Raw genomic sequence first — 14,405 nt, 5'->3', positions numbered from 1 at the left:
TAATGAAGGGAAAAATAAAGTTAAAAAAAAAAGCCAACAGCTCTACATAGACATATCTAGGTGCCCATGTACATTTATTCTTGCAACATACTTACCAGTTGGACAAAGCATCCAGCTTTATCCCACAGGTGGATCTGGTATTCTGTGCTCTCTGATAGTGCTGATTGGCTTTTCAATCTGGAACCTCTACAGAGACCAGGAAAGCCATTGTGGTGGCTACCAAAGCCACTATCTGGGCCAGTTTGCCAGGAGCCAGAGAGCTGAGCTGGGGACTTTCCTGTCTCCCTCAGAGCTTTTGGACTGGCCCTTTGAACTCCTGTGATTCATCAGCTTGTTTTCCCTGAGGACTTTAAATTCATGCACTCTGAATTGAATTCTAAACTCATGAGGAGTCCAACCCTTCCGGATAGAATAAACCTCCTGGTGAACTGTTCCATCCTGTCCATCTTTTCTTCTGCAATGAGATGTAAACAATAACCATTCAAAACCTACTGAGTCTGCCACTTAGAGTCTATGTGAATTTTGGTGAAGTCCTTGAATTCTCCAGCCTCTATTTCCTCATCTGTAAAAGGGAGACAATAGCAATCCCTACCTAATAAGGTTAATGTGAGGATTAAATGAGGAACTAGGCATAAAACCCTTATTACATGTTTAATATTACTATTAAATTTTCCTTCATCTCATTTTACTGAAATTCTGGAAATTTGATTGATCTCTGTTTTGAGAGATGCTCTATTTCCAGAATTCCTCCATTCCCAAGTGAAATTAGTATTCTCAACCAAATCTTGAGGTAGCTTGTAGTCCACAAGTCAAACACTGGGCACTCCTCAGTAGTTAAATGCCCATGTCACAGCCCTATTTTCCACTTAGTGAAACGCATACCCATTTGCCTCACAAATCTTGGTAAAGACAGAAGATTAACTTTCTGTTTAGAACATTGGAGATCATGGAGGGAAACATAAGCAAACATTTGAAAGTGTATTCATTCTATGATGGATTTGAACATCATATAATCCAAGATGATATTTAGAAAGGACAAAACATGGATATAACATAAATGTTGTTTTTAACATTTGATGAAAAACAAACCTTGTACGCCTAAGGTTAACATTTTGCTTTTTCTTCTTTGTTCCTTTTCTTTTTTCAACACTGAGACAATCATGAAAATTTATAGAAACCTTTAACCTGAAACAAAACAACTTTAAAACTGTCACATATATACTTATGAAGACTGCATATTCTTTATTTTTGCAAAGGAAATATGCAATTTCCTTAGCAAGAGAAAGGAATGTGACATTTTCTTGTCCTAGTCACCAAGTTTAAATTATATTTCAAGGAAATAGACAGTTAATACTTGCAGTTTTATGTCTTGTTATACATCTTTATGGCATTTTAAAGTGTTTTCTGTAAAACCAAGGGAAGCTAAATGATTTCATACTTTTATGAAGGTATCAGCAAAATGAAGTTCAAGATTTGTTTTTCCTATTTAACCTAAAACTTTGTGTATGGAATTTCTGTTAATCCTAGCCATTATCTAACATTTGTAATATTTGTTGTAGCATCTTTAGGAAAATAAGGTGTAAAAAACATGAGTCCAATTCAGTGAAACAGCAGGACACCTAGGTAGTAAAAAAAAAAAGTTGAAAATAGAGTAATCATTCTATACTTAGAGCTTTGGAATGTGCCTTGGTTCTCTAGAATTTATTTTTCTAGAAAGAGAGCTTACAATGACATTAGTAATTTTTAAAGCACCTCGATGTCCTTAAACTGTCTTGAGAAAATTTTTTTTTGCACGTTACAATTTCACTTTTCCAAAGAAGTACTTTAGATGCTTTGAAGATAATTTTCAAATAACGGTTAAGGTAGGATATGATTTCTAAGCTATCAGAAACATGACAAATAACAGCCAGAAATAAAAAGATTCCTCAATTATAAAAAAAGAAAGAAAAGTAAAGGGTTTTAAGCAAATATGGTATTTGTTTTTTATTAAAATATTTTTTATCCATTCAGATTGATAAAATTGGTGATTGGTTTTGGCCAATAACTTGGTGGTAACATTTTTTACCCTATTTTCCTTTAAATTTTGGTCAACTTGATTACTGATCTGAATATTTCTTATTTTTGTAATGGTCCCCCAGTTCCTCAGACCATGTTAGGAAAAAAGACTCACATAAGCAGTAACATGGCATTAAACTCCAGTCTAGCTTCTTCTGGTCTCACAATCTATCGAGGGCTACTAAGCACCCTTCTGTGGAAGTGGAAGGTGGTGTAGAACATGGTCTCTGCAGTCAGAGAGAATTCTTCAAGTCCTTGTCCTCCCCTGGGCAAGTTATGTAATGTTTCTAAGGCTCAGGAGTAAAATATTAATAGAGACTTTGGAGTATTAACTAGATAATGTATCTAAAGTGAACATAATGCAATAGGCGCTCAATAAATACTATCAAGTATCTGTAGTAGTATTAACACACTTTAAGAATTTCAACAAATGAGCCCTAGACTTACGCTCAGGCAGGAAGCAAAGCAAATTGAATTTATGACTGGAAGAAAATAAATATGCAGTTACACATGAAGTGCAATATTTCTCTGTCCCCTAGCTCTCTCCCCACTCAAGCACCCCATTCTCAGTTGCTGGAATTCAAGTACAATAGATAAGGGAAAGAGAAGGAGAAAGAAACATGTCATATTATTTCTTTCTTTTTTTGTTATAGTTGATTTGCAGTGTTGTGTTAATTTCTGGTGTACAGCAAAGTGACTCAGTTATAAGTATATGTATATTATTTTTCATATTCTTTTTCATTATAGGCTATTACAAGGTATTGAATTTAGTTCCCTGTTCTGTACAGTAGGGCCTTGTTGTTTATCAATTTTACATACAATAAAGCTCAGTCACCAGTGTGGGGTCACATAGGAGCGCTGTCCCGGAGTCAGGATGCTCTGTGCTCTTCCACCTTATGTGCAGCCTTTGAAAGTTCCTTTTCCTTCCTGGGCTCAAGGCAGCTTTATTTTTAAATGAGAGAAAGGACTTTACTAATTTATTTTCTAAGTCTCTAAGAGATACGGTGCACTCACAGAAAATCACCCATGTCTTTTTCCAATTCAACCAGTTTCTAGCATCTTCTGGTCCCAATTCTGAAAGCAGTTGTTTCCAAAATTTGGACTTGTTTCCAATAGCCAAAGCATTTAGAGCAAATTTAAAACTAGGTCTTACCTAAACATATGAAATATTGCTTTCTTTGCCTCTCACTAATTGTATTATTGGGCACAAAAACTTTTGTAATTCTCATGAGTAGATCTAGTTGATTCAGAGGTATAATAAACATTTTATTTGTGCTCTGTGATTCATTCCCTCTCTGTCTCTCTCTCTCTCACACACACACACACACAGGCATGTGCCTGAGATGTATATCTGAATATTTGTCAATTAAAACCATACTTCTCAGATATACTGGAGAAGTGGCCTTTTAAAATAATTTTGTGGTAGAAGCATTTTTTAGACTAAAGAATCCTTTGACAAAATTAAATGCTGTCCATAATTTTTGTTTGTATTTATATATATATACAGATATATATGATATATATACACAAATGTGATATATAGGTTATATATCACATATATACATATATCTACCTATATATCAGAACTTTAATAATTTTAATTCTTAGTAGGTGTTATTAGAACATTGCATTTTTCTGCTTTTTCCACATTTTCACATTAATTGGCATCCATAAGAATAAATCATTACAATGACCCTGTATTTGAATAGCAAGCAGTGTCTAGCACTGCGCAGACACCATAGAAGAAAAGGTCTGGGAATAGCGATAAGGCACATTAAAGGGCTACTTTGTGCAGCTCTTAGTTCATATCCTTAATGTTAAATAAAGAGTTTCAGGATTAAAAACAAATTATTTTGTCTAAGCAAGCTAGAATTTTTCTGAGGACCCAGAGTCAACGGTTTGTTTCCAAAGCAAAAGATAAATATCAGATGATCTTTTTTCATGTATTTTCCAAATACTTTCTGGAGTTTCATTATATTTAAAACCAAAATACAATGTAAATGAAATACTGATGTTAGTGTATCATCTTTGAATCTATCCCAGATAGCTATGTGATTTTTAAGTAACATTAAAATTTTATTAGTTTATAGTTATGGTATTTAGAGTTCCTTTTCATCTCCTACCCATGAATCTCACAGTTCTTCGCTGACCTTAATCCTCACAGCATACTTCTAATGACATTTTTATCATAAGCATATTTAGAGAGCAGATAAATGGAAGCTCTCAGACTTCCAAAGGTCAAGTTGCTTATTCAAGCCTGTACGGTGGGCTGTGTGCAATAAACTCGGTATTTTTTATTCCTGATTCACTTTCTCTAGCCACTAAGTACACTCTTTTCTTTTGCTGCCTTGGCTTTATCATTAAAAAGTCTGAATTAAATTCCTGAAGGATTTGAATATGTTGTAGTTCTTATTTTCTGGTTAATTAGCTTAAACTTACCCAGTGATCTATTACCCAATATATTTATAACTTCCCAACTTTTGACTTTAAGAAAAGATATCTAGAGTAAATGAAGTGATTGATTTTTTATTTCAGAGGAGTTTAATAGTTTAGGGAAAGTATCTTACGGCAGTTTAATCCTTTGGGGATTAAAGCTGAGAATTAAACTGTTTTTATTAATTTTTCTACCTTTTAAAGTTAGTGACTGTACACATAAGAATTCTAAGAACGCATGACTTTTTTTCTCCAGTAACTATGGTAATAGGATGATATCTTTCTTCTTGAAGAAACACTATCACTTCCTATTACTAGGTATTTTTTTTATCCAGTTTTATTGAGATATAGTTGGCATATATCACTGTATGATTTTTAGGTGTATAGCATAAAGGTTTGACTTACATATATAGTGAAATGATTACCACAATATGTTTAGTTAACATCTATCATATCATATAGTACAATAAAAAGAATGTAAAACAGAAAGAAAAAATTTCTCCTTGTAATGAGAATTCTTAGGATTTATTCTATAAACAGCTTTCATAGCTGTCATGCAACAATGGTAGCTATAGTCATCATGTGTACATTACATCTCTACTATCTTATAACTGGAAGCTCTTGGCTTTGGTGCAGGTCATCTTCCTGAAGTGCTCACCTTCCTTCAGTTCCCTACACACAAAACCCCCAGTCCTCCACCGCTAGTGACTACAAGTCTGATCCCTTTTTCTATGAGTTTTTGTTTGTTTTTTGTTCATTTTCTTTTGTTTTTTTAAGATTCCACATAAAGTTAAGGTCATAAAGTATTTGTCCTTCTCTGTCTGACTTATTCCACTTAGCATAACACCCACAAGATCCATCCATGTTGTCGCAGATACCAGGATTTCCTTGTTTATTATAGCTGAATAATACACTACAACTTCTTCATCCATTCATCTGTGGATGGACACTAGAATTGTTTCGATGCTTCGGCTATTGTAAATAACGTTGCTGTGAGCATGGGGTGCAGATGTCTTTTTAAGTTAGAGTTTTCATTTTCTTTGGTTATATTCCCTGAAGTGGAATTGCTGGATCATGTGGCAGTTCTATTTTTAATTTTTTGAGGACCCTCCAAACTGTTTTCTGTAGTGGCTGCATCAATTTACAATCCCACCAACAGTGCGCAAGTGTTCCCTTTCTCCACATCCCCACCAGCACTTGTTACCATGTGTCTTTTTGATAATAGCCATTCTGACAGGTGTGAGGTGATATCTCACTGTGGTTTTGATTTGCAATTCCCTGATGATTAGTGATGTTGAGCATCTTCTCATGTGCCTGTTGGCCATCCATATACAGAGTGTTTCATATAGTAAAATCCCATGATCTCTGAGTTTGATTCATACATCATCAGGTATTTTTATATACAAGCTTACTCTTAAAGGGACTTTTCACTCAATTTTACTTATTAAGTGAATATATATATATATCTTTTATATAATTAATTTTAAGTTCCTTTAGAAAGGAATAAAAAGTTGGTTGAAAGAAGTAATGTAATGCTGGCTTGAAATAAAACAATTCTAGCAGGTTTTTTAAAAAAACCTATTTCCCCCTGACTTCATTTGGGCATGTTACTATAATATTTAATACGAGTTATCATTCTACTAAATGCAAATATTGGGGAGGGAAGAATAAATAGTTGAGGAAATGAGATTGGTAAGGGAAGGGGTTTGAGAGGAAGGAAAGTGATCACAGGCTGTTGCAACAACAAAGCAAATGTATTTGAATTATGACATCACCAACTCCACTTGTTTTCCATTTTAACTGAAAAGACACTATATTTAATAGACAGGATCACCAAAATATTTATTTACTAAATCTGATTAAATTACATATTTTAAAAAAATCTGGTGTTTTTTTAAAACTTACTTTAAATGTATTCATTGATTCATCTACCAATTTCTTCAATCTTCCATTCGACAAATCTTTATTCAGCCCTTACTACTAAGTCCAAGACACCATCTGAGCACTGACATTAAAGCTGTCTCTGCCCTCATGGAATTTCAGCTAACTGTGGGATAGGAATATTACATGAACAGTCATACTAAAAATCTGTTAAATGACAGTGCTTTTAAGCACTACAGCAGAGAAGCACAGGGCATCCTGGCCTGGTGCAGAAAGGTCAAGGGATGCTTCCCTGAATAGGTGATTTTAGGTGAGACTTAAACATTTAACGGCAGTTGGCAAAGGGAAGAGGAAATATTACTATGTTGCAGTACTTACAGATTAACATAGACAATCTTGGTCTTAGCGTTTTGTTTCTAAAACACCATATTATGAACCACTGTAAGGTTTTTGTATTCATCATGGACTACTTTTCTTTCCAAGTTTCTGACAACTAAAACAGTAAGTCAATATCAATCACAAAGCCTGTTCTTGTATCATTAGATCTGATCTCTAAATGACATTCTTGATTCTGAATTTTGCACTCAATATGAGGCTGCTATGAAATAACTTATTGTGACAATCAGAACAGCTTAACGTTACCCAGTTCCATCCGTTTGATACCAGGCCAAGTTGCCAAGGGGTAGGAACCATTATCCAACTGTGAAACAGCATCAGTGGAGTTAATTTAGGAGAAACTGAATTTCTTTCAGGATCTTCTTCTCTGTCTTCTCTGCACGATGCAGAGAATAGAAGAGTGCAATGTGTAATAATTACTGACGTGTATTCAGCATTTACTGTCAGGCATTGTCCTAAGTTTTGTGTGCCTGTTACCTCCCTTATTCCTCACAGCAATCCTGTGGAGTGGGTCCTGCTATTATCTACATTTTATTAATGAGGAAACCAAGGCACAGAGAGGATAAATATTTTGTCCAGGGTCACCTAGGTGCTTGTGGTAAAGTTCAACTTGAAAGCCAGTCAGTCTGCTCCAACTGTTAAGGAGTGTAGGTTTTAAATTCAGAAGATCCCAGCTCTGCTATTCAGTATTTCTATGACCTCAGACCAGTTACTTTCCTTCTCTGAGTCTTAGTATCGTCATTTGTCAAATGAAGATTATAATGTTTACTTTAAAGTTTAATCAGACAAAACAAAGGAAGTAATGAATGTAATTGTTTATTAAAAGACATTATTAAATTAGAACAGACTGTTTTCCTCTTTGAATTGGGGGCATTAAGAACGCCATGACTCAGAAACCTGGGTGTACGAGTGGGTGTTAGTAAGAACCTTTGTCTCTTTCTACTACTCTTCACTGATCTTTCAAATTTTTCCAGCTAGACATAACTATTTAACATTTCTATGAATAACTAGGCACATTCTCTTCCCATGTGAAAAGAGTAATTTATCATTCAAACTATACATAGATCTACTACTAGGAACTATACCTTAGGAAAGAAGAAATTAGCTGGGTTTTTAAACTTTAAAAATAGATATATTATCAAGGGCACATTATAAGTCACAGAATACTTAACAGAACTAGTCTTTAAATAAAGGTATTTATTGGCCAAGTAACTTGAAACTCCAGCCCTGACTCAGGCTTCAGCTTTGCGTTGCCCTGGCACCTAAACCTCACCACTGAGAACTCGGTTCTTCCATCTCTTCACTCCATCTTCCACATTGCTGCCTCCATCCTAAACCTCCTCTCCTCTTGGTTGGAAGGTGGCTGCCAATCCACCTGGAGCTTCATTCTTTCCTGTCTGCGTCCAGAGAGTGAATGAGGGTCTTTGCGCAAACATCCGACACTCCTTTTGAGTGTCTTTGTCATTGGATACACACGGGTCACCGCCTCTCCCTCCTTCCCTTGCTGGGGGAATGAATGTCGGATGCTGATTAGCTGCTGCCACTGCAGTTTCTTTTCCAGCAGCCCCAGTCATGCGGAAAGTCGCAGTAAACACTAATTATCTAATTTAGAAGAGTCGTGTAGCACAAGGGAGCTGAACGAGTGTGCTGTTGCTGACTTATCCCAGTCCTCACAGACTTTTCATTTCACGTACGTCCTTCATCCATTTTGCTACTTTGTCTTCCTAAAACATGAGTCTTTGTTCTTAATCTTTTTTTTCCATAAGAGAACACACAGAGAACAATTTCTTTGCTACACAGAAAAGAGAAGCCCTCCACCTCACCGTGGCATCATGTTCCCTGGCTGGTTTTTGCTGACTTTTGCGCCTTTTATACATTATTTAAAAGGGAAATACTGGACAGTGTTTCCCTTAGACCCTCCTCTGCCCTGCTCCTCTTCTGCCATCTCTAAGCCCTCTTATGGTGTGACCCTCCCATGGGGTGAGGAGTCTAGAGGGCCAAGAAAACATGCCCATGCAAAGCCCAGCTCCCCACTTCTAGATCACAGCCCAGGTACCCAGGGCCCAAGAATTCCTGCCTCCACTGTGCTGAGTCCACTTCTACTGCCTATATTGGCCTCTCCCCCAGATCTGTTTTCCCCCAGGTGAACCACAAAGCAGGCATGTGCCCTGGTACACCTGCGGGTGTCCTGGAGCAGCTGCTGGTGGGAGCTGTGGGCAGAGCTTGCAGGCTGCGGGGTCGACACGCAACCCCCAAGGCCCTCCCTCATGAATCGGAGAACTGTGGTTGGGACGAGAAGGGAGGACTGAGGCAGGGAGGGTTGAGATGGGAGGTCATCCATGAGTACTTCTCCCCAGACCTTCACTTTTTAAGGGAGATGTCCTCAAGGCAGTAATTCTTCTCATTTGTGTAAATTTCACCCAAATAAGCTCAACTTAGCTATTTCCTGTGACCTCTAAATGCTTAACTATCTCTTTGCATTTGAATTTCTTTGTTCAAATTATATTTTGTACATTTCTGTCTACATTAGAAGTATAGAAACTCAGATAAGAAGTATTAACCAGCAGACTTATTTCTGAAATAGTCCACACTGTAGTATTATTGATACAACTATCATGTTTTCTTATTTTACATTTTTATACATTTATACTTTTAAAAAAAGCATAATGAAGGTTTGGTTATTAGGTTTAGTTAGATATTACTTTAATCAGCTTAAGACCCATTTCAGTAAATTATCTGAAATGAAATATTTTCATTAAGTTTCTGGCTAATAGAGCTGTCTGCTTTTCTGCTAATTATTATTTATATTACCAATGTGGACAAAGAGATTTTAATTTTAGAGAAGGAGTTTGCTGATAGAATAAATGAAGCCAACCTCCCCTGCAGGGATACCAGTTCTCTGATGCGTAATCGAACCTAACTGCCCAGGCTGGGTTTTCTGTTTCTCTTTTACCATGTTACGAAGACTCTGCCTCCAGGAATGAAACAGAAAAAGCATTAGGTGCTGAGTATGCAAGGAGGAGCTAAAAATGACCGAATTGCTCCGCATTAGAGAGAGTGAAGCTAAATTCCCAGGATAGCCTAGGAAGGAGGGAAGGAAGGAGGAAGGGGAGATGGAAGGGGAGAGAGGAGACAGCAGACATGACAAGAGATTGCATGCTCCATGATGGGACAACTTTCATGGACACCAGAATTCAACCTTGAGCTCATAAAAAGCCTGAAGAGAGTGGATTTTGTCTCTTTCTTTTTTTGATGTAAAAGTAATATATTTTTATAGAAAAAATTTGGGAAATTCATAAAGCATAAACCAGAAAAATAAAGTCACTCACAATCAGCTTCTTAGAGATAACTATTGCTAACATTTTAGTGACATTTAGATAGCTCTTTTTGCCTATGTGCAAATATAGATTAGATACTGAATTTTCACTTGCATAAGATTATACAAAGTATTTTTGTAATCTGCCTTTTTAACTGAAGAATATGTAGTGGATATACTTCTATATTGATAAATAGATATCAACATTAACTTTAATGGCTACATGGCATTCTACAGTGTAGATGTACTTAACTGTAACCTGCTTGGATGATCACCTATTGGTGTATTTTAAGTGCTTTGTACTTTTGAGAGTGGATTTCTTGATGCAACTGGTGAAGACCTGAGTGACCCATCTGAATTGGTCTGGAACAAATAGATATGATTCGTACAGATGCAAGAACTCGAGCAGAGAGGCCCGGAGAGCAGGTCCTGGACTTCAGGAGCCTGTGGAATTAGAACTTGAGGCAAGTTTAATCAGATGTCTGAGGAATAAGGAGCCACCAGAGACATCTTTAGTCCAACAACAACAACAACTAATCATAATCATAATCATAATACAAAATCTTAATCCTTTAGAGCTGGGAGAGGGCTAGCATTTAATCTATCCCTACCCACTGCATAGAATAAAAGCCATGCCCCACAGAAGCTCAAGAAATTTGCTGTGTCCCAAGACCAGAAGTAGAAAAACCTGGGATTAGACTGGAGGCTTCCTGAAGCTGCTTTCCTATTTTATGTGAAAATTAAAGGCAAAAGAAACATTAGTATGAAGGAGTTTTTAAGAAGCAATTACTCAGAAGGAACACAAGATAGAGAATCAGAAGACCTGGATTCTAATGTCACATCTGCCTCTTTGCAGCTCTTTGCTTCTGAAAAAGTTAATTCCCCTCTCTGAATGTGTTTCTTCATCTATTAAGAATGACTGGCCTGGTTCCTTTCAACTAAAACATTGCCCTGTTTTGTGAGTGCTTCTGCTTAGGGAGAAGCAGGTGTCAAAATGAGTTCATGGGGTAAATGGTGACGCATGTAGGTTCTGAAAGGGTCTGTGGGGAACTTGAGATGACGTGATCATTTACACAGCCAGTGTTGCCCCAGCTACTGCTCACCCTTCATCCGAGGCACATGGGACAGATAGAGGTGGGGAGAAAACCAAATGTATGGAAATATTTATAATGGCCGGGTCTCTGTACCCATGGGCAGCTGTTGCACCTTTAGTCCTCTAGGCAAACACTCTTCCCCTGACATAGTCCTGGAATGACTCAGGGCTTTTCCTCGGAAATAACGAACGTTCTGCTCATTCCCAGCATCCTGCCTTTCACAGGCTCCTCCCCCAGCGAACCCTGACCCTTCATTTACCTCTGCTTTTCAATTCTGTTTCGGTGTTACCTGCAGGACTTGGATGCGTCACTGCGGGGTTAACATCTCTCCCATCTTCTTCCTGGGTCCCTGTCTCTTTTCCCACCACTGTCTTTTGCCACAGCTGAGACACAGAACCATCTCTTGCCACTGAAATTATAGGTCTTTTCCAACTTCCCAGTAGAGGAGTCTTGCCATCTTCATCTCTCACCAGAGCCATAAGGGCTTCATGTATTTGCCTCTCCTGTATTCATTCATTTCTGTAACATAGATGTGCTAGACAATTATTATGTGCAAGGTATGGTTTCTAGGTAGTGTGGAAAGAGGCATAAACAAAATAAAGTTCATATTCTAGTGGTGGAGAGGGTGTGGGGCTGGGAAATGGAGTGGCCAAAAAAAACAAAGAATGCCCAATCAAATTTGAATTTCAGATAAACAACCCATCATTTTTAATATGATATGTCCATTCAATATTTGGGATATACATAACTAAAAATGACTTGTTTATTTGAAATTATAATTTAGTTGTGTGTCTTGCATTTTTATTTCCCAAGTCTAGCAATCCTACTGGGGGACATAGAAAAGAAACAAAAAATTCTGCCTTAGGTGGTAATTAGCGCAATAAAGAAACCAAAGATAGTGGGCATAGGGAGTGGTGCTGTGTGTGTGGCGGTTGCGGGGTGGATTCCAGGCAACCCCTGTAATAAGGGGACAGTTGAGCCAAAGCTAAGAGGGTGAGAGAGTAAATCCCTGGATATCTGAGGGACGATGTTCCGCGGGAGAGAACCCCAGGTGCACAGGCCCTGGGCTGGCTCCTGCTTAGCATCTTGAAACAGAGTTCAGTGTGGCTGGAGTGGGTGAGAGAGAAGTGGCAGCAGGTGAGCTCAGAGAAGCAGCAGGTACCAGACTAGCAGGGGCCCTGCTGAGGATTTTGACCTTCTCAGTGCAATGGGTCAGACTTGGAGAGAACTGAGTGAAGGAATTCTAAGACTGACTTGTTTTTAGGAGAATGCTGGAGATGGCTGGGTGACAAGGAGACAGGTTAGGAGGTCCCTAAAGTCAGCTGCTAACCTGCACGACTGTGGCTCCCTTGGCCCCTCAACATCCTCTACTCCAGAGCTGTCTTCTGCTCTCGACCTCACACCCATTAACCTACCTTGGAGTCCTGTGGTGGGTGTTTACTCCACAGTGGTGTCTCCATGGTGAAGTCTCACTGGATGTTGACCTGCTTGAATACTGATTGTGTGCCTTCCCTGCTTTTAAAGGCTTTTGGTTGATCACATCTCCTAATAATTATAGAATTTCATCATTTAAACCAATGCTGTTTGATAGAAATATAACACAAGCTCCAAATACAAGCCACATATGTAACTGTGAATTTTCTAGTACCCACATTTTTTAAAAGCTTTTTTTAAAAGCAGGTGATGTTAATTTTAAGACTATATTTTATTTAACTCAGTATATCTAAAACGATCATTCCAACATCATATAAATCAATATTTCAAGATTAATAGTATTCACATTAATGAGATATTTTACCTTTTTTTTTTTAACAACTAAGTCTTCAAAATCAGTTTATGTTAAAACATCACATCTCAAAAATGAGCCTCATTTCCAGGGCTCAAAATCCACACGTGGCTAGTAGTACCATATTAGACAATACAGGTTTAAACTCTGCCCATTTTCGAGGGTTAGCCCATGTGTAGTCTTTATGGCATGGAAGCAGGAGGTCAAGGAGAAGTGGGACAATCATCCAGAGAACAAATGGAATCAAATAATGTAAGACTGAGAGCATTTTTTCATATAAATTCTAAATACATTGGTGCTAGACATCTATAAAATGGTGTATATTCCCAACAAAAAATAGATGACCAATTTTGTGATTATTCAGTTTATTTATACAGTATAAGAATCTACTGTGGGCTACTCTGCTTTTATTAAGGCTATGTGGCTCGATTTCTGGTTTTTGATTCCAACTTGTCCCTCTACTTTGTGCTACTTAATACCAAGCTGCACAGTCCTAAATATGTTTAACTGTAACATCAACAAAGATTTTGTTTCTCATTGAATGCAGTGATTGGCAATCTCCAAAATACCGGTGGGTTGTGTTTTAGATGTCACGTCTGTATATAGACAACACATACAGACAAAACTGTTCTAAGGATGAATTAGTTCAGCGGGCCAACTCACACAAACTTAAAAAGATGGTGGAGCTAAATCGTAGTATTAATGGAATAATCTGGATCTCTCTTAAGTCAAATTTCTTAAACTACGGGTGTGTATTCCTGGGAGCTCATGGAAGTGTGCAGGAGCACAAAAAGACAAAGGGATTATCCAGGGCATTGATGACACTAAGTTTGGGGCTAGGATTCTTAGTTTACATTTTTGTGTGGTAAAATGCTACGTTTCTAGAAATTTCAAGGTAAAATATGTTGGTCATTTTCTGCCTCCTGCCTTCACCCAAGTTTATGTTCATACACACTTGCCGTTATGGAGCTAGAGTGAAAGCCTAAACTCAACTTAAGTAGAGAGAGAGAATAAGTACGAACGGAGAACAGAAACCCCATTTTCGTGATTCTTCCCAAATAGTTATATCTGAAAGCCCCTGTGGGTGCCTCACTGCCTTCAGAGACCCCTCCTCTACCAAGGGTTGTTTACCCAGTAGCTGCCAAAGCCTCTGAGGCCCTGACACCTTACAGAGGGTCGCCCCACTCCCCACCATGCCTGCCTGCAAAAGAGGAGGGACTAACAGCCGGTCCTGCTCACCACTCGAGCCACTGCAATCCTTCTGCTCACTGTCGCTGTCGGAAGAAAGGCCCAGTCCACCCAGTGTTTTACAGAGTTATCAGCGACCATCTTCAGTCTATTTTATTATACATACACACCAACCCCACTCACTCCAGAGGTATGAGAACAACCTTAAGACTGATACCATATTATGCTCAGTATCACTCCTTCCGTCTGCAGCTGG

General features: G+C 38.0%; 1 protein-coding gene across 1 annotated transcript in view; it reads left to right on the top strand.

Annotated features, from left to right (window-relative positions):
* Nucleotides 1–14,405, top strand: part of COL25A1 (collagen type XXV alpha 1 chain) — a 418,027-nt gene that overhangs the window by 316,017 nt on the left and 87,605 nt on the right.

Source organism: Camelus ferus, chromosome 2, assembly GCF_009834535.1.
Source record: "Camelus ferus isolate YT-003-E chromosome 2, BCGSAC_Cfer_1.0, whole genome shotgun sequence".
NCBI lineage: Eukaryota > Metazoa > Chordata > Mammalia > Artiodactyla > Camelidae > Camelus > Camelus ferus.
Note: the sequence above shows the minus strand (reverse complement) of the source record. Positions and strands in the feature narration are given on the sequence as shown.